The sequence below is a fragment of the Cavia porcellus genome, unplaced genomic scaffold (assembly GCF_034190915.1).
Source record: "Cavia porcellus strain 051 isolate PalLab524CR breed Dunkin Hartley unplaced genomic scaffold, mCavPor4.1 scaffold_19, whole genome shotgun sequence".
In the NCBI taxonomy this organism is placed as follows: Eukaryota; Metazoa; Chordata; class Mammalia; order Rodentia; family Caviidae; genus Cavia; species Cavia porcellus.
The window spans coordinates 57,612,055-57,632,758 of NW_026947502.1; the positions used below are offsets into that span (position 1 = coordinate 57,612,055).

General features: G+C 43.3%; 1 long non-coding RNA gene across 1 annotated transcript; it reads left to right on the plus strand.

Moving 5' to 3' along the window:
* The first annotated feature begins 3,887 nt into the window (after window positions 1-3,887).
* Window positions 3,888-14,851, plus strand: LOC134471662 (uncharacterized). Its single transcript, XR_010041216.1, has 4 exons — window positions 3,888-4,144; window positions 9,456-9,602; window positions 9,732-10,269; window positions 14,611-14,851. It is a non-coding gene; the product is annotated as an uncharacterized LOC134471662 (long non-coding RNA).
* Window positions 14,852-20,704: the final 5,853 nt, after the last annotated feature.

Below are 20,704 nucleotides of genomic sequence, written 5' to 3' on the forward strand. Positions count from 1 at the left end.
AAAGAATGAATTTTAGAGACAATGGAGGTTAAGAGCAGAATATATTTATGGAGAGAAACAAAGCTGTCTGGAAGAGAGACAGAAGGGGTCCTGAGAGGGCAGTAAATAACCCTGTGTTTTCTAGGGATTTTTATAGAGCAAAACCCCAAGGTTGAGTCGGGTCCAAGATGGGGAAAAATCGGAAATCCCAAGGTGGGCGTGAGGTGGGACAGAACTATGGCCCACCCACAAGGCCATGAGTGTAATTGCTCAGGTAAAATGGATTAAATCAGGATCAGTTGGGGAAACCAGACACATAGCAACAGGGCATGAACACAAAACAGGGCCTTTCCATGTAGGGGGTTATGTTAGTGGCTCCTCTTGGCTTCCTCAAGGTGCTTTGTTATCTACTTAGAATATCAATCTCTGATGTTTATCCTGAGGAAGTGTGTGGGTGCCTTTGTTTTCTCTTTTGTCTTGAGGTCTGGTCCACAGTGGGAGGTGTCTGTGTCCCCCACATTTGCAAGGTACCTGGTTTTCTGCACTGGCTTGTTTGAGGGTCCAGCCCTGTCTGATTGTCTGTATTTGATCTAACTCAGTCACCTATAACATTTGGCCCTTTCATTATCTCCATGAATGCTATTCTTTCTGAATGCTATTTCCTTTAAGCGTCAGCATAACCTGGGACATTACTGCTAAGTTATGATTTGTACGAGGTCAGCCACCCAGCTGTGGAAGGGACCCACCAGCCTTCGGTTCCCACTCACCTGGTCCCGGCTCACACTCCACAGGCACCGCAGGTACCTTTAGCAATGGCTCCCGTTCTCATCCTTAACATGCCCATGGTCACGTGACCCCAAAGGCCTCCCTTCGCGTTCCTGTACTGCTGCTCAGTTACAGAGGTGGATGTTTGCCTTGGATCTTCTTCAGTAACGCCTATCACTCTGAAAAAAGGGTTGATGAGGGCAAGAGACTTGACCATCCAACTGAGAATGACAGAGGGCTCGGAACCTGCTCCAGTTGACACCTGAAGTCCCTCAGGTCCATGTGTTGAATGATACCGTCTCCAGCTTGATTCCATTGGGAGGCAGTGGAAACCTCAAGAGGTGGGGGCCTCCCGAGATGTTTTTGTCATGGAGGACATCCCTTGGAAGGAGCTATTTGGGACCCCAGCTGTTCAGTCTTTCCATTTTCTTCCTGCCAATCATGAGGCAGCAGCTTGTTCTACCATATATTTCCTCCTAGAATACCCTACCTAAGCACAGGTCCAAAGTAACAGGGCCAACTGATCTTAGACTGGGGACTCTGAAACGGTGAGCCAAAATAAACTCTCCTTTTTAAAGTTGATTTCCTCAGGTATGTTGTTACAGTGACAGAAAGCTGCGTAAGGTAGATTCTTATTGGCAAAGGACTGTGATTTTCAACCTTTTACTTCATTGCAAGCTTGCTTGGATAAGCACAATGCAAAGAATGTTTATATACTTTCTGCCAGTTTGTCTCTTTTGTTTGTTTTGTTTTGTTTATTTTTGAGACAGGATCTCACTATGTAGTTCAGACTGGCCTGGAACTCACAGTCATCCTCCTGCCTCAGTCTCCCGAGTAAGATGGGATTACAGGTGCTACCATGCTCAGCACCAATTTATCTTGTGTTAAAATTCTATTCCATTTGTAAATATGCAGGTGGGAAAATTTTTTTTCTTTTCAGTGGTGAGCATCAAACTCAAAGCAAATACTGTTCTGCTGAGCTATATCCCCATGCCAGGATAAATGGTTTTAATGTCACTCTTATAAATCTAGTGACATTTTTATTTCTCCTTTGAATTGTCCTATCACCCAGTACTTTATTATATCTTTCCACCCATGTTCTTAAGTTCAATTTTGGCTCTCACACTGTGGTTAAAGCGTGGCTGTTCTATTGTTTGAGTACATTTAAATGATTGTTCCAGAAATCACTGATGACTATAACTTTTGGAAATAAAATTTCTTCATCTGGAAAGAAAAAGGCCTTTAGTAACACCTCCTAACTTGTGAAGATTAGACAGAAGCGTTTAAGAAAAAGAATCTAGTACCTGCAAAACATTGAATGCTATGTTTCCTTCAAATTCCTGTAATGAGATCTGAGCGCGCATAGTATGGTGTTAGAAGGTGGGACCTCTGGAAGGCTGTTAGCTCATGGGGGTGCAGCCATCATCAATGTGGGTGCATTCCTAAAGTAAACTCCAGAGAGCATTCTTGCCTTCCTTTCCCCCCTTTAGAAGTGAAACTAGAAGACAACAATCTTACTCAGAGAAGGTGCTCATCAGAACCTGATGATACCAGTGCCCCAGTATCGGATTTCCAGGCTGCAAATCTGTGAGACACAAGTTTGTATTTTTCTATAAGCTGCCCAAGCTACAGTAATTTACTATAGCTGCATATGTTAGTGCATTTTTCTTTGTTATAATGAAATACTAGAGGCAGGCTAACATGATCAAGGAAATAAATTTATTTCATGGTTTGGATGTTAACAGGCATGATACTGGCATCGATCGGCTCAGCCCTGCAGAGGAACTTTTTGGTGTGTCCCGTCATGGTGGAAGAGTATGTGAATAAGAAAACATGAAATAGGGAGGCCAGGCACTGGGTGGGGTCCCACAGTCCTTGCAAAGACATTCTGCCCCCCTCCCAATTCACAAGGAACTTCCCGCTAGTGACATAAAGATTCTAAATCACTTCCCAATGCCACCATTCTGGAGCCAAATTTCAAATACGTGCATCTTTGGGAACAAACAAAATGCAAACCCTAGCATAACCCTAACAGGCTAAGACACCCCAGTGGCAAATACAGAGTAGATGCCCCTAGAAAGCCAAACCCACTTTTAAGGACCTGTGGTTAGCCTGTCATCATTATCACAATGGTACTTTGTCACTACACTTGCACAGTTACTGGCAGTAACTGTTGCTTCGCTGACCCACACCCCACTTCCCCATTGCACCCCAGCTCCTTGGCCACTTGGCCTCTCCCCTGACTGACTGGTACATGCTGCAGAGCTTGGCCCCCAGTTGCAGTTGTACACAGTCTTCTGACTGGGGAGAATGCCTGCACAACGTTCCTATCATTGCTGAATGTTAGTTTAGTCACTATAAACACCATTTCCCTTGTTTACAAACGAGAAAGAAGTCAGGAGGCAATTAGGTAGTTCTGGCCAAGGTCACATAGCTAATAATTAAACTGTACTGATTTCCAAAACCATTTCCAGTTGTTGTGGATTCAAAAATTTCTTCCTAAGCCTGGTACCCTTGGGCAGGAGATGTTACCTGTGAGGGGAGAAATGGAATTTAGGAAGATCCTTTTCTTCCTATCCAGGCATTGAAAGTGCTGATTTATTTCCCTTGTCATTTTCTTGCTGTTTTCCAGTGCAAATGATTGACTTCAGTGGTCACATAGAATCTGTTTTGTTAATTATTCATGGGATTGGTTACTCGGCTCTTCTCTGGAAACTGTTAAACTAGTTGAGAAAAGCCAGAACCATCAAGTTGGTAGAAGAAAATTTTGGAAAATGAGTTTTTGACACAGAAAAACAATTATTTTAAGAAAGTGAAGGTCACCAATGAAAGTGGTAATCTTAACCCCAACCCTAACTCTAACCCTGCTCCTAACCTAACCCTAACCCTAAGAAAGAGAGGGATCACCAGTGAAAGCAGAGACGCACATGAAAGGAACATAGCCAGAGAACCACACAAACTTGTCTTATAAACTTTGTGGTACAGCACAAGTGTTGTAATAAATAACTTCTGCTTTGTCACTTGGAAAATGAGAATAATTACTTTGAGGAGCTACTTCAACTCAGGAAAGTTCAGTGCATGATACCGTTAGTGAGAGATAAAATATTTAATGACCTGGACTGCTGGACAGGGGACAAACCAGACAGGGTCACTAAGATTCAGCACCTGCAGGCACCTGGCACAGAAGCAGCTGATTCCTGCACTGCTGAAGCCGATATTAACCAATTGGTGTGGAGATAGTTATGAGTCACACCCATGTCTGGCTGAAATATAGCCCTGCCTAGAAACAGAAGAAAGCACTCAGCTGCCACATGGGCTGTGCTTCCCATGTGAGAAGGAGAGGCTCAGAGACGGCTGATGATCATCTTGGGCTTGGGTTGTTTCCAGATGTGCAGAAAGGGTAAAGTGTACAGACTGGCCTTTCTCCCTCTAATGCCCTCTTCGTCTCTCACAGAACAATTAGTAGCAGACTCTGGTTTTTTTTCCTTAAGTTAGACAGTTAGTTGTCCTTCTTTGCAGACAAATGAAATTATAATACAGTAATTGAGTATTTTGGGCACTCAATCTGAAGTGGGTGCAGGAGAGATAAGAAGGAGAAGAAAGATGAAGAGGCCTTTAAGAGGGCCCGGGAATGGCTGCGGAGGAAAGCAGAGGCTCTCCTGCTAGACAAAGGTCTGGGGCTGCTTATATTAACTCTCACTGGGGTGGTGCTAAACTAGCTGGGAGGAGCAGGAATGATGTTTTATCTAGGCTCCAGAGCCTCTGTTGCCCATGAGAAGGAAAGGCAGGAAGTCTATTCTGGGTCTGCAGCACCAGAGGAGGAAGACTGATCAGGTGTCTTTTCATGGTCTCCTCTCCATGTTGGATCTCCACCATGAAGACTGGCAGATTTATGTGGCTAAAAACCTATCAGTAATGATATTTTATTGTGTGTTTGCTGTGTGCCTGGGGATATTTTAAGCATTTTGCATGGACTTAATTAGTTAATCTTCATGACAACTCTGTGATATAGGTACTGCTTTAATTCCCATCTTCCCAGTGAAACAGTGGAGGCCCAGACAGGTTAAATTCCTTGCCTAAGATCATGCCCTGTGCAGGCACAAAGAAGGAAGCGGAGGAGGTAGCTTATCTCTCTTACTCTGTGTTGGAGTTTGGACCTGGAACAATCACACAGGTCCTGTGCTGAAGGCTTCTGCTAGGACACATGACCTAAATGTGTCTCAGCAAAACAAAACAAAAACCAGTTCACCATAAATGTGAGCATTTGTTATAGGATTGCTATTACAGAGGACATATTTTGTTAATTTACTTTTGAGATAGTTATAACTGCATGTAAATTTATTTGATTTTCTTTTTGGTATAAGGAATTGAACTCAGAACCTTTGTACTAACCTACACTCCCAAACCTTTGTAACTGTTTTATTTTGAGACAGGCTCTCACTATATGGACTAAGTTAGCCATGCTGAGTTTGAACTTTTTTTTTCTGGTGTTTTGAGATAAAGTCTCACTATGTAGTTCATTTTGAACTTGAACTCACTATGAAGTGGTAAGTTCGGCATTCTTGTTGACAGTGAAAACCCAAACCCAAATCCTCACTTGCTTGCATTTGAGGTTGTCCTCAAATGCACGGTAATCCTCCTGCTCCAGCCTCCTGAATGCTAGGATTATAGGCGTGCAACACTATGCCTACTTTGGGCTCCGATTTGTGATTCTCTGAGTTTAGGTGTATACCACCACACCTAGATAATATATTTGATTTTTATATATTTATTTCTTTTCTTGAAATCTTTCTAAACTAATTTATTGGTTCATATATATAATTTATATACATTAGTTCATATATATATAATTCATATATATATTAGCTCATATATATTCTAAACTAATTTATTAGTTCATATATATGTATATACATATGGGATATTTTGATTCACAAACACTCTTATTTGCAAATAATTTGGTTTGCAAACAGAAGGCTTTGGCAAAATTTTGCTTTTGTTGGCAAAATTTGTGTCAGGTGACAAACACGACCATGGCCATCTTCCTTACACAAGCACAGACATCATTCATCTTTTCCAAAATCACAGAACAAATTAAGTTTGTGAACAAAAGTATTACTGTATTTACTCAATTTCTTAGGATTTTTGCAAACATATGATTATGGTATATGCAAACAGTAAATTTTTCTTTCTCTTTTTTAATATAACATTTATTTTATCTATCCATTTATTTTTTAGTGCCAGGAATCAAACTCTGGACCTTGCACTCCCCAAGCCAGTTCAGCTGTAGTGCTGAGCTATATCCATGGCCTCTATTTTTCTTTTAGATTTAAATGTCTTTATGTTTCTTGTTTAATTGCTCTGGCAACCTCTAGCATAATATTGGATAAAAGTAACAAGAATGGAGATTTTGTTTTATTCCTGAGTGTTGGGGAAATCTTTCAGTTTTTCATAATTAATTTGTGGGTCATAAATTAACTGGAACCAGTTTACCCTGAGGTTCCCCCAGGGACTGTGTGCTCTACTAGGCCGTATGATAATTTGTTCTGGAGAAAGCCTTTCAAATGCATTGTGCTGCAGGAAATGAGGGCTGTTAGTCTCAGTGGAATGACGCTGGGGCAACCTACGATGCTTTGCTGAGATGCGTCTGAAAGAATAGTAAACGGGGAAGGCAGGCACAGCCAGAGCGGTCCTGGGGCGGCAGAGCAGTGAGGTCCTCACTTGTCTGTGCTTTCCCACTCTCATCCCTGCTTCTGCTCTTCATAAAGAAAACACTCTGATAAAAGGCCAGAGAAAATAGTAACTGAGGCTTCGGTCCTAGAGGCTGTGGGGCACACCCTGTACCCCACACTTTCTCTCTCTCTCATTTTCTTTCCATCCACCGCACCTTGTGTCCGGGCCATACCACATCATGGAAACCAGCATTAATCAATATGCTAGCTTGGGGTCTTTCATAGCGGTGCTGTGCAAGATGAAATTTTTTCTTAGTTTTTTGTTAGTTTTTTTTATTATTATTAAATCATGAACCGGTGTTAAATTTGTTGATAGTCATACAATTTCTATATTTTATTCTATTAGTATAAAGTGTTGCCTTAATTGATTTTTATATGCTGAGCCCACCTTACACTGCTGGAATAAATCTCATTTGTTTATGTTGTGAGATTCTTTTTATGAGTTTACTGGTGTAAAAATCCTTCTTTGAAGGATTTTTTATCTATTTTCATATGAAATTTTTTTCTTTTGTTTTAATGACCTTGCTTGGTTCTATTATCAGGGTAATGCAGGCCTCATAGAAAGGCATCCCCCCAGGCTGATTACTCTTTCTTTCTTGCTTCCTTCTTTCATTCCTTCCTTCCTTCTTTTCTTTCTTTCTTTCTTCCTTCTTCCTTCTATCCTTCCTTCTTTGTATTGAATAACTGAGTTTATCACCACAGTAACATGCCATGAGACTGTGCCCTTGGGTGACTTTGCAGAGTTCTCAAGCAGTTGATGTTGACAGTTTTCCCTAGTGGATCACAGAGGCCCTTAGTATACCACTTCAGAGATATCTATTCCTTTCCAATAGCTGTATTAATCGCCACAAACACAGCAGCTGAAAATACACCCAGTGTGACGCTTAAACTTCATTTCCAACGTGGTTGGCTTGGGAGCCTTCGGGGTAGTGAGGAAGGCACACATCCTGAGCGGTGCTGGGGTCCTGGAAGAGCGACGCTGGGGTCCGTACCTAACTCAGCATCCTCTTCGGCATCATCCCTCTGCTCTGCTTCGCGGCCACCATGAACAAAGCAGCTTTGCTCTGCCACTCCCTTCTGCCGTGATGGCCCTTCTTCGGGGTCAGCTGACCATGGATGGAATCCTCTGAAATAATGGACCAAAGTAAACCATTCTTTTTTAAAATTGTGGATTTGGGTTTTCACTGTCAACAGGAATGCCAACCAATACATCCAGTTTTTATAAATCAAAAAACATGGCACTAAGTAACTGCACTTATTGACCAGGGGTTTACAAGGCTAAACCCACGAGTTGGTTGGATTGTATTTTACTTTGGAGTTCTGGATTGTTTTGCTTTCTTATTTTGTTAGTGTATGTTCACAAAGCAAAATAATTACATTCATCCTGGGGACTTTGTACATGGACAGATTGCAGCTTGGTAATCTCCACTCTCCCTTCCTCCTCCTCCTCTGTCTTCTTCCCCAATCTGCCTTCCCATCTCTCCAGAGTCCACCTGCCTGTTTCCTGCCGTCTACCTTTTATTTTGCTCATTAATTTATTTATATTTCCATTTTCTCTTTTAAGAAAAACCAGCAAGATTTAACCTTCTGTGACTGATTTATTTCACAACCTCAGCATCTATTTTCTTACAGATGTCTCAAATTTATCCTTCTCCATTGCTGAGTAGTCTTTCATTGTGTATATGTACCATATTTCCATTTTCCATTCATCTGTTGATGGACTTGTAGGCTCTTTCCATACTTAGCTATTGTAAGTTTGTGCTGCAGTAAACATGAATGTGCATGCATACTGTTGGTAGGAATGTAAACGAGGGTCTTTTTCATACTTGCTCAGTTCCTTGGAGTTATAGGACAATAGCCTGCATTCAGTCCCAGCTCTAATGGTCAATGTCAGGGTCTTATCATTCCTTGAGAGTTTACTTTATCAAAGCCAGGAGGGAAACAAATCTCTGACCCTACCAAGATGTAGTTTATACACACCATAGCTTAGTAATGACAGGGACTGCTGTATCATATTCATAGGAACTGCTCATACTCAAGGGGTTGGGGGAGAGTGTTCATACCGGAAGGTAGATTCTTGGGAGCTGATTTAGAATCCTGCCTTCCGTAGACTTTCTTATGGGTTCTTGTGCATCCAGGTATAAGTGACACTCACAGCTGTTTTTCATTTGTTTAGTACTTTTTTATAAATTATTCTAATCTCATCCTCACAATAGCCTGAGAGAGGCAAATCTCTAAAACCACATTAGAGATTTGAATCCAAAGACTCCAAGATATTCTGTGACTTGCTCATAAGACACAACACTGGTTGAGGTAGACCCACTTCCCCGACTCCAGGCAGGGCGGTCTCTCCTGCCCCAATACCTGCCTGCTGGGTTACGTGTCCAGAATTTCCCTTTTTACACTGCAAGCACTCACAATAGTGACACCCAAGTCCTCTTCAAAGGGCTTTGTCCTTGCAGATCTCCCCTGGGCTCCCCATCTCATGGCTTGTGTGCTGAGGGGATGCGAGCTCAGAGAACAGTATTAACCTGGAGTTTTGATGAAATGGAGTTTTCAGGGGTGAATTGCAATTTACATAGCTGAGAAATTCCATTTACTTCCAGCAATGTGTTCTGAATGCTTTCTCTGGCCCAGCTCAAAGGGAGCAGACACTCATTTCCTGCAGAAAGTAAATGGAATTTTTAGTTTCATCTTAAAGTGCCTTGAAATCTGCAATCTTGAGGCAGGCGGTGGGTCTCAGTGAAGACACATCAGGAGGAGCAGCAGAAGGTGCTGAAGGCAGTCAGCCATCAACCAACACTCGCCTGCTTTAAATTAGGAGCTTTGCAAGGAATAGGAGAAACTGGCTATTTAAGACCAACTTTCTCCCACTCTGTGCTTAATCTCCTGGCTCAATGAATCTGAGCACCTGATAGATTGTCAGTTTCATAAGTTTCAGTCCGAACCTTTTAATTATTATTCTACACCTTTCTGTAGTAATACAAGTGGGTCCTCATGGCTCTCATCAGCAAATCCTTCCAACGTTTGAGGAAGACAGAGCCAGGATGTGTAAAAATGAAACTCCTACAGTTGCAGGGCTGCTAGTCACACAGCACCATCACACTCCATGCCACCCTACATCCGGTAAGTAAGGTAGCGTACTGACCTGATGACACCACCCAGCACAGTGAAATGTAGCCTCACTTGAGGATTGTTTTCTTGTTTTTCTGCTTCCATTATTTGAACAAGTTTATTTCTACATAACTGTTTCAGAACAGCGCCCAGGCCTCCAGCGCCCCACCTGAGAAAAGAGAAGATGAGAAAGCTGCAAGTTGTACAAGTAACCAGATGACCTGTTACTAAAGCAAGGCGTGCTGCATCCTTCCCCTTGTGAAGGGGGCTGGGCAGCCACCCTGCTGTGTGCGCTTGTTCCCAGCAAAAGGTCTTGCTGCAGGGGTTTGTGGAACCCGCTCATCTAGTTCATTTCTAGCGTAGTTATGATTTCAGTTTTTCACCTTTGCCAGCCAACTTTTTCCAGTGTGTAAAGCCAGACACTTTGGCTTTTATTCCTCTGGTCATTAGAAATCAACCCCTCTGCTTTTATTCCATTTGTCTCTCCCCTCATTTGTGGCCTGCTGGCCCCCTCTCCAGTCTTAGGACTGGGTCCCTTCCTGATACTTGCTGCTGACTTGACAAGGAGGCTTCAGGCTGACACTGTCCGTGCCTGTCTCCCGTGGATGTGGTCCTCACCCTCATGCACCTGGATGGTGGAAGGAGGGAGGAAGCTAGAAGACGGAGCATGAAACAGAAGGTGTGTAGCACTTCCCTCCATGGGGCTCACTAGACTTTATTAAAAAGTTTGTGTAAAATACTTCGAGTGATGATAGGTACTTGGTCTTGCCTTATGGTGATTATTGTTAATGCAAATCACAATTAAGAATGTAAGGTGAGATTCAAGCAAACTTGCTTGAAATGCTCCACATTAGTAAGTATCTTTTAATGCTGTGAGAAAATGCACAGGGAAACATCATAGAGAATTTTGCAAATGGAACCTTCCAAAACACGTTGACCAAGTGATCTTTCCTCTCTTCCTGGAATCCTTGACAAAGAACAACTTTGCATTGGCCTGGTACTTATTGCTCTGCTGTCATGCTAGACAGAGAGGTGGCCTTGTCATTTTAATGAAGAGCAGAACTTGCCTGGAGTTCATTGATCGCAGGGAAATCCTATGGACAGCATTCATGAGCTTTTTCATATTTATGCACTATTTCTACCCATGTCGCCTGTGGGCTGATTTTTCAGGGAAATTTTTTCATATCCATCAACAGAGTATCACAGTAAAGAATCTCTAGCCAGAAGGGCTTATTGAAATGTTATTGTGTAAGTTATGCACAATGTATTTTAAGAAAACCTTGGAGGAACAGTAAAGGAAAACCAAAACCTCCCTTCTCTTTGACTTATGCAATTCTGCCCCCTTAGCCAGAGTCATTTAAAGACCAGTATTCAGAAATGGCAAGGTACAGCCAAAGTGCAGTGCCAGCTGAGGTGATGTCTCTAAGACCAGTCTAAGACCAGTCCATGCAGTCCTGCACAGCCTCAGCCATGGGGTGGGTAAAGGTGATCACTGTCTCTGGGCACTGTCTACTCTCCTGTGCCCACCCTGGTACATCCAAAAAGAGAAACATTGATCGCATGGGGTACATGACAGTTTCTATGTACTCCCACAAATGGATGCTCACAAGTTGACCCAAAATTCTCCACCCAAACTTTGAAAAAGCAAGGAGTGAATCTTCTCAAAGACTTATGAATGAGTGAGGCTCAACCTGAGAACTCTACTTAATTTTGGCAAGTCCCATAATACCTGGATTTCCTCATGTGTACAAGGTAGATAAGTATTATTCAATCAACTTGTCTTTTGAGGATATAATTGTACTCTGATAGAGTTGAGGAAAAGCACTAAGGGGAAAATGACACTGAAAAAGAACATAGAGTTGTCCAGATTCTTATCTTGGTGGAAGGAATTGGATTGCTTTGAAAGGGTAACAGTGGCCAAAACAGCAAGTAGATGGTATCCCGAAAGAGAAACTCATAGGTAAGTGGGATTTGTTAGAAGTGGGTTTGGAAGCCAGATTCAAAATATTTCCTAAGCTACATTAAGAGTATGAAGACAACTGTGTGTCAGGATGCCGAGGGCCAGCTGGAGGACTCTTGGACCAGGCTTTAGCACCACGATCACTGGGGACCCTGTGCTTTGCTCTTAACCTAACAGCTACCCTGGAGCCTGAAGGCCCTAAAAATGGGTCCCTGACCTCGAAGCCCACTGGGGGCTGCCAACTTTCTACATTTACCCTGGTAGAATATGACCACTTCCTGGGTTATTAACATATACAAGCAACACATAGAGTGAAAACTTTAATAATAATAAAGATGCACTGCTATTCTAGAACATATTATGCTGTGTGTATTTCAGCATTGCTTCACAAAAAAACTCCAGGGTAAATGCTGCAAAATAGGTCACATCTGGTTGAGACTATCAAGAAGAGGTGTTACTTTTTTCTTACTACCTTCAGACTCACTTAGCTGCATTTGCCTTTCCTTCCCCCGATGGCAGATTGAGGAGACTTCATAACTTCCTGATTACGTTCAGGTATTAGAAAGTCCAGTCCAATCTAAGTCAAAGTTTAATGTCACATCCTGTGTGAAGCATCCCCCTCTACCCGGCTCATGCATCTGGGGATGCTCAGGTACCAGTAACTGCCAAAGGCTCTTCCCTTTCACTCGCTCACCGACCTCCGAGTGACTTTCCAAGGTCACACTCTGGACGGATGAGACAGCAGGTGGCAGATGCTGAGTGTGGTGGTCTCTTGGCTGCTAAAGGCCTTCTGCATCTTAGAATCCAGATGGTGGCTCTTCTATGTGGTGCCATTCCTACAGGATCTTCGAAGAGCCTGACTAAGCACTGACCTGTGACCTCTCAGCTCCTGCCCTTCAAGGCCTCTGGAATTCTTGAGCAGTGGCCAGGGTGAAATGCGCATATTTATTTGGTCATTATGGGGAGTTTTGGTGAGCCACCAGCCTCAGTCTCCTGAGGCAAGCATTGAGGATTAGTCTCTTTGCTGTTGATATCAGGACATAATTAAGATCTCTCATGAGCTCATTTTGCTCCGCACTCTGGATGGCTTGGGCTCTATCAGTGTCTACATCTGGGCGTGGCGGCTGGTGTCCAGCCTGCTGGTCAGTCACTGGCCACAAATCCTCTAACTAAGAGTGGTCGTTCCTATATTTTCTTATTCTGCCTGTGAAGTGAATCAAGTCTATTCTCAGTATTATAAGCATATTAGAAGAATTTCCTTCTCCCTGAGCCCTGTCTAAGCAAGCCATTGGGAGCTTTAGATTAGTCAGGGACTGGAAGTTCTCCTGTGGAATGTCTGACTAGCTCCTCCCTTCAGGATGCAAGGTTAGTTCGCTTTGTTCCTATACTTGGGATTTCAGCCAAACCTGTATCTCTTGTTAAATACATGCTGTAACCCTTTTACCCATGGATCTGAACTGCAAAGGCAAAGTTTACTTGCAAAATGTCCAAGGTTATTAAGCTGGTAAGGGCAACAGCTAGGTTTCATTTCCGACTTTCTACCTTTCTACCGCTTTGCATAATCTATAGATTTTTCTTAACTGAAGTTGCCCAGGACCTAGAAGGAAAGATTACCCTTAATCTCACTTTGTAAACAAGAAAACAAAGGCTTGAATAGGTTTGTCCAAAGAGACCTTGTGGACTGATCCAGGTTTCAAAAGTAGTCCTATGACCAAACACAGGAGATTACTTTAAAAACATAGGGGCTTACTTAAAATGGTGGCACATACCTATAATGCCAGTACTTGGGAGAATGAGGCAGGAGGATTGCTATGAGTTGGAGGCCAGCTTGCACTACATAAGGAGTTCCAGGCCAACCTGGACTATGCAGTGAGCCTCTGTCTAAAGAACAAAACAAAACAAAACAAAACACCATACCCAACATTAGAAAGCCACACTCAAAAGACAGAACATAGTTTGAGACTAGTAGACAGAAGGACTATTCTCCCATAAATGTAAAGACAGAAGGAAAAGGGAAGAATTGTGTCCAGAGACCACCTAGAGAGGAGCAGGGTCACAGGAATAGTGTCATGGTTTGTGTCGGTAGCCCCCAGGCCTCATGCATTTGTATTATGCATCTGTAATTGGTTCATTGTCTAGTGCTTGGATTGATAGTGTCAGTGCTATACCCACCTAGAGGTGGAGCCAGGATGTAATGTAATGCCAGGAAGAAGGTGTGTCTCTCTCTGTTGCCAGTTTTTGCTTGCTGTTTGCAGCCACCATGAACTATGGCCCCGCCATGCCAGCCTGCCTTGGAGCCAACTGAATATGGACTGAAACCTCCAAAAACTTTAAGAAATAAACCTTTCCTTTCCCAACTTTGGGGTTCAGGTATTTTGTCTCATCAATGAGTAAAAAGTAACTAAGACAAATAGCCTATACTAAACCAGGCTTAGGGAGAAGCTATGCTGCTATTTTTCTTCTTTCCTCCCATGTCCTTTGAGAGTTAAATTCAGTAGGGATCCAGAAGACACCAGAGTCTGTTGAAATTGCTCTCACAGGTTGATCCTGGAGAATAGATAGCAAGAAGACAAAGGAGCGGGGGAAGTGGCTTTGACCCTCCCAGCTAACTTAAATCACCAAATCCTAAATCATGTTTCATTGCTTCTGCTTTATCCCATTATGTGGCTGTGACTTTCACTGCATCATGAACCGTCTCACATGAGGAGCCCTCTTACTGTCTTTATAAATGCTTCCATCTCACGCCCAAACATGCAGCAACATTCTTAACAAATGGAGAGGAACAACTTCCGATAAGCTTAAAACTCGTGGGGTGTCTTAGTTATTTTTTCATTACCAGGACAAAATACCCAATACTCAAAAATTAAGGTTGTAAAGGTTTATTTAGCTAACAGTTTGTAGAGGTTTCAGTCTATAGTTGGCTAGCTGCAAGGCAGGGTGTCACGGCAGAGGCCAGCACAGAGGAGAAACAGCCCATGGCATAGCAGGCAGAAGGCAGTGAAGCAGCGAGCAGAAGCTGCAGCAAGTCTACCTTTCCTCTCTCCCTTTATATTCATTCAGGCCACAAGTCTACTGACTGCTGCTACCCACACCCAGTGTGGTTTAGACCCAGCGTCACAGCATGAGTCCACATTCACACATCCTAAGCCAGCAACCTTGGAAACTTCCCATTACCCCATGAGGCTTTGGGGGACGTCTACATACAAACCGTAACATCAGAAGAATGTAAGAAAAGGGAGAGAAGCGGTGTGTCTTTCTGCATAAGTACTTAAATGAGAAATGAGTAAAAATTTTTATACCCTTGTTCTTTGCCTCATTTAAACTTCACATCAACTTCTGAATGATGACATTCTATGCGTTTTTCAAATCTAGTTGTATACTGACAGTAGCTAAGGTACAAAATGGAATCAGGTGTGGAGGGCTCTGATTCTGGCTCTAAATCTGGTTACAGTTTACCCACCACCATGTTCTACCCCTCTGATTCACTGCAGAAACCAAGACCTTTGTCTTTTAGTATGTCGCATGTTCTGAGTACACTTCCCTGCTTCCTGGTAGTTTCTCTAACATGCTTCTCTGTCACATGCTGTATCTCTCTTAAGTGAGCTCCCTTTGATTTATCCCTCTTGTATTTTTTTGGTAGCAGCTCTCACTTATGGGAGCTTCTGTGTTTCACATCACCTCTCAGCACATGAAGTTTGAATATCTCATTTTTATGAGCAGGTGACTGATGGACAAATTCAGATGTCTTATGAACATTTTGATTGTCAATATTAATAACCAGTATTATAAAACTAAGCATCAGCAATGCAGCAGTGCTATGGGCATCCTCACATAGGTTGTCCTGTTGAGTCCACATAAGAGCTGGCTGAGAAGGATATTCTCTTCCCATTTATTACCTGAGATATCCTGCAGCTCCCGGAAGTAGGCTGCCTGAAATCACAATGAGCAGGTCATAGACAGGACAAGATTCCAGATCTGGCAGACTGAGTCTGTCTTCTCATGACTCAGAGCATGGTTTATTAGCCATGGTTTCATTTCTTTCAAGCTCATCCACACAGAACAGCTCCTGGAGCAGCTGGTACTTTCTGCCTTTATTAGCTATCTGTCTTTGAGCAATTACTTGTTGAGAAAAGGGCTGAAGAGGAAGGTCCCTTGGCTGTCACTCCACCACAGAAAAAAGGAAGTAATAGTGGCCTGAGGAGCAAGGCACCTGAACAGGTGGCAGCAGGCGGAAAAACTCAGAAAAGCACAGGTTGTGGTTTGAGTATGGCTCCTGCCCAGCCAAACTCACTCTGAGGGTTGGACCCCACTGCGGCAGAGTCTCAAGGCGCTGGGGACTTGAAGAAGTTAGTCAGCAGCAATGGGGGAGCCATGCAAAGGTGAATGCAGTTTCTTCTACGAGATTCATGGAGTTCCTAAGAGTGAGATGGTTACTGTGAGAACAGGTTGGGCCCGGCAGTGTCCCTTGGGGACATCTGTCACTGCGTGGTCCTCATCCTCACTCGTGTCCTTTGCTTTACCATTACACGCAGAGCAACACGCAGCACTAACCAAAAACGAGTGGATGGCAGCACTGTGCTTTTGATGCCTGGAACTATAAGCAAAGTAAACCTTCCTTCCCTATAAGGGACTCAGCCTTGGTATTCTGTTAGAGCAACACCAAGTTTAAACACTAGGATTGGATTTAACCAGCAATCTAAAAGGATTATTTCAACTGCATTTTATAAGAAAATAACCTAAAGTAGCCTAAAGAAACAGGCTAATTGATTTGCATAAATCACCGAACTATGAAAGGGTAGGAATGAACTGACCAAAGCAATCGCTGGATCTGAGTCCAGTGGATTTTGTCTCCATCTCTCTGATTTGCTTCTTCACACATGCTGGTTTCATGCTTTCAGGCTGTCCGATTTGGGGTAGGAAGCCTGCACACAGCAGCTCAGCTCTGTAACTGCAAAGGAAAGAGAACTTTCTTATTAACTCTACCGGAAAAGTCCTAAGGAAGGCCTCTGATTGGCCGAGCAGGCACCAGTTCCTAAAGCTAGGGAACAGTGGCCCTACTCTTGGTTCGCTGGAGTCACATGTTCCTCCTGTCATCAGGGAGACAGGGTCTGTTTCTATATGAAGAGAAACAATCACATACACACATGGGAGTCTGTGATTTGAAATCGCTGAAGTCTGTTTTCCACACGTCCTGATCATGTACAAATGGCGACAGATGATACTCAGGGATGAGTTCTGGAGTGACCACAAAGGACGAGTTAGAGCCGGGAGTGGCACACACTGGAAACTCTACCTGCTCAGGAGCTGAGGCAGGAGGTCTGTTTGGGTGAGTTGGTGAGACCCTATCTGAAACTCAGATTGAAAGAGAGCTGATGGTGTAACTCAGTGGGAGAGCTTGCCTAGGATATACAGGACCCCTTTTCTTTTTGCCACACTGCCAAGAAGAAAGGAATAAGGTACAGGAATAGTGCTGATGTTCACCGAACATCACGTGTGCTGCATCATAGCTCAGGAGCAAGGGGGTGATCAGAGGGTGACTAATTGCATTTAAATAATTTATTACAGTAAAGGACACATATATCAATGACACAACTTCTCAAAATGCTCCCCACTCTGAACACACATGTCCCATAGTTTTTGCCACTTTCTGAAGCAGTTCTGGAAATCCTTGTTCTTGGTGCTTTTATGAACTGCGAACAAAATGACAGTGAAAGCTCCTGCAGAAAGCCACCTAATGGAAAGGCGAATTTGTGAACATGGCATCATATGGATGCGGGCTCTTCTCCAAAGTTAATGATCCTAAAATTAAACAATTTAGGTTTCTTCCTCATCTCTGCGCAACTGAAGACACCCATGAAAGAGGACTCCGGAGCGGCTGCCCCAAGTGGCAAGTGTGCTGGGCTGTGTGTATTCTAAGGGAGGGGTAATGATGCTATATCTTCAACTGCAGTAAAAATTTAAACTTAAGCACTTCCCTCAGCCTTTGATCAGACTTCTTACACAGTTTACTTAATCTTCGCCACAGTACCATCAACTCAATGTTTTATTCTTTTTCTTCAAAGAATAAGCCAAGACTCATTAGAAGTTAAATGATTTGCCGAAGATCAAAGTTAGCATAAATGAAGTTAGGACTGAAATGCAGATTTTTAAGCTCTAGTGCTGTGCTTTCGCCTCTGAAATAGAGATTTTTCACTACTCGAAGGACTTAAATGAAAGGGATAATATCTACCTACAGAAATTTTATAAATAAAGTAGATGCTGCTTCATAGAAACATGACAGGGGCTTTAGGTATGCTGTTTCCTGGTCAGGGCAGAATGAAAGTCTCTATTTATTCTTAAATCTTTGGTGCGTGTGTGTGTGTGTGTGTGTGTGTGTGTGTGTGTGTGTGTGTATGTACTAGGTAAACTCAAAGTGAAGGACATTCTACAAAGTACATGAGCTGTACTCCTAAAAACTCCCAAGGTCATCAGAAACAAATAGAGACTGAGAGTTCGTCATAAACCAGAGGAAACCACAGAGGCATAATAACAACCATCGCATGGTATCCTGGATCACATTTTGGAACATAAAAAGGACATTTATAGGAAAATTGGTAAATTCAAATGAAGTCTATGGTTCAATTAAAAGTAATATGCCCATGAGGGTTTTATAGCTTTGACAAATATAGTATGGTAATATATGATGTCCACCGTATAGGTCACTGGGTGAAGGGTGTACGGGTACTCTCAGTGAAACCTTTAGAGTTGTGTGAATATAAAATAATCTACATTACAAAGCTTATTGTACTCAGACTGTCCCCCATCACAATGGACACAGCACTGGTTGCAGAACAAGCCTGCAGTGCAGCTCAGTCTCGAGCACAGGAGCATCTGGGGCTCCTGTACTGGCAGAGTGTTACAGCCTGGGCTGGGTCCCACCCTCCCCCTAGAATTGATGTTCTAGAGTTCCAGACCCAAACGTGGTGGTGTTTAGATAAGAGAGCTTGAGGAGACAGCTAGGTGTAAATGACGACAGGAAGCTGGGGTTCTCGTGATGGCCTTACTGTCCTGAAAAGGGCTCCATCGTTCTCTACTACTGAAGGGTGCAGTGAGGTGGTGCTGTCTTCTCCCAGCAGCAGGGCCACCTGCTGGGCCTTGAGTTTGAACCTCTCTCTCTCCAAAGCTTTGAGAAACACATTCTTGTGGCAGCTACCTCGCCTACAGTGCCTGGTCATAGCAACCTGAACCTGAGCTGCCAATATTGATTTATGGGTAGTGAGCTGAGGGGATAAAGTCCTAAAATACAATCTAGGCAGGCGTTTGGCAATTGTCTTTTGTTCAAAGTTCACCCACGTAAGCTTTTATCCTACCACTTCCCTGTGACTGCTCTCACTTTGGACTCTGGCATCTCTAAAGCTCATTTACACCGGTGTTACATGTGAGTTAATACCCGGGTCACAGCTGAAACAGTACTCAAAGCTGATTGGGCCTTGGAGAAGTTGCCCTGCTCACCCAAGTTGCTTCTGGTCATCTGTCTGCAGCTTCTTTCTATTATCTTGGTTTGGGAATAGCACACTTCAATGACTTCACTGAAATAACACCCCCCCCAACCATTAAGCCCTTCATTGACCCTAGAAGATCCTCATTCCTTCCAAGGGTGTCAGACTTTTCCCATGTTCCCTTCACAGCTATACAAGTTTGCTTAAGGAGAGAAAATAGTAGAGACAAATTGGCTTAGACCAATGGAGAGGAAAGGAGAGGAGAGAGGGTGCATGATTGAGCCTAGGTAGAGAAGAGGCCTCACATAAAGTGTAGAAACCTAAAGATCTCAGAGTTGTAAGTAGGGTCACCATTAGTCCTGGCTTGTCAGGGACTAAGGAGGTTCCCAGGACAGGAACTGTAAGACAGAGAACTAGAACAGTTCCAGGAAAACCAGGATGACCTGCCATATGCCAGGATCTTAAAGTGGTATTACAAGGCATAAAGACTCCCACATACATTCTCCCTTCTGGGATTTTTTATGGGCTCATCGATGGCAAATGTGTCATGTGGAAGCACTGGGGTATAAATGACAGAGACGGTTTCGAGCCAGATATGAAGTGGGAAGGGCTGACCCAGCAGGTCTGCAGAGCACCCGTGTATGCAAAGCAGCCTTAGCACCAAACAGCTAAGAACACCTGCATGAGTATAATTGGCTTCTTCTGTGTCATCTTCCTTATTGCAAAAGAAGGCTGCCACTTACTATCTGCCTCTGTAATTTTGTTTTGAAAATGAAAACTCAGAAACTCTGATCAAGCTGTGAGAATTCTGCTTGGCACGCTGGAAGTACTCCTAGGGTTAAAAGCCTCAATGCTTATTTCCAGCTCTGTCACTCATCAGATGTGCGGCTTCTTCATCTGTACATGCAGGAAATGGCACTCACCTTCCTGAGCGGCTAGGGAGATAAAGTGAGTGTATAATGGACACAAGACAAGTGGATACTTTATCAGTTCCTGAGTGGCTCAGTGATCAACTTCTTGTCTCATATTTAATTCCAACAGTGGAACAGTGAGACAAGATTTATAGATAGGGGCTTAATCTCGGCTGTCCCATTTTGAAGGTCTTCATTTGGTGACATTTCCTTTAAAAAGAGACTGATTTTATTTGGAAGTGTGAGAGTTTGCTTCAGAGGCAACTACACAAAAGCGAGGTCAATCTGGTTCAGACAAATGCACCCATCACTGGAAGAAGCATAGAAGTTTAAAAGCATTTATTCTGTAACCCACACAGTACCTTTATTCTCACTCTTTGTGTCTAGTCTCTGTCCAAATGCTCGTGATCCTTACAGAACAGCGTAATACACGGAAGATATTCTTAGGCGCAGAGGAGTCGAGCTGTGTAACACTGCTCAGCATAAACTCCCCCAAATACTCCTCGACTGGGTCTCTTCTTCCTTCCTGTCTCTCCTGGGCTTTTCTTCATTTCTGGTCCTCCACACTTCTCAGTCTTCGGGGTGGAGATTGCCCTGGGATCTTCACAAGTGGCTTTCTGTCGTTCTTGGGCAGACAGCTAGATTATACTTCCAGGTTTCTTTGCAGTTAGATGTAGCCACAAGGCGGTGTTTGCCCAGTGGGCTGTGGCACAAGGGCTGTGCACCACTTTCTGACTGCCTGGTCCCTGAGAACCTCCCACTGAC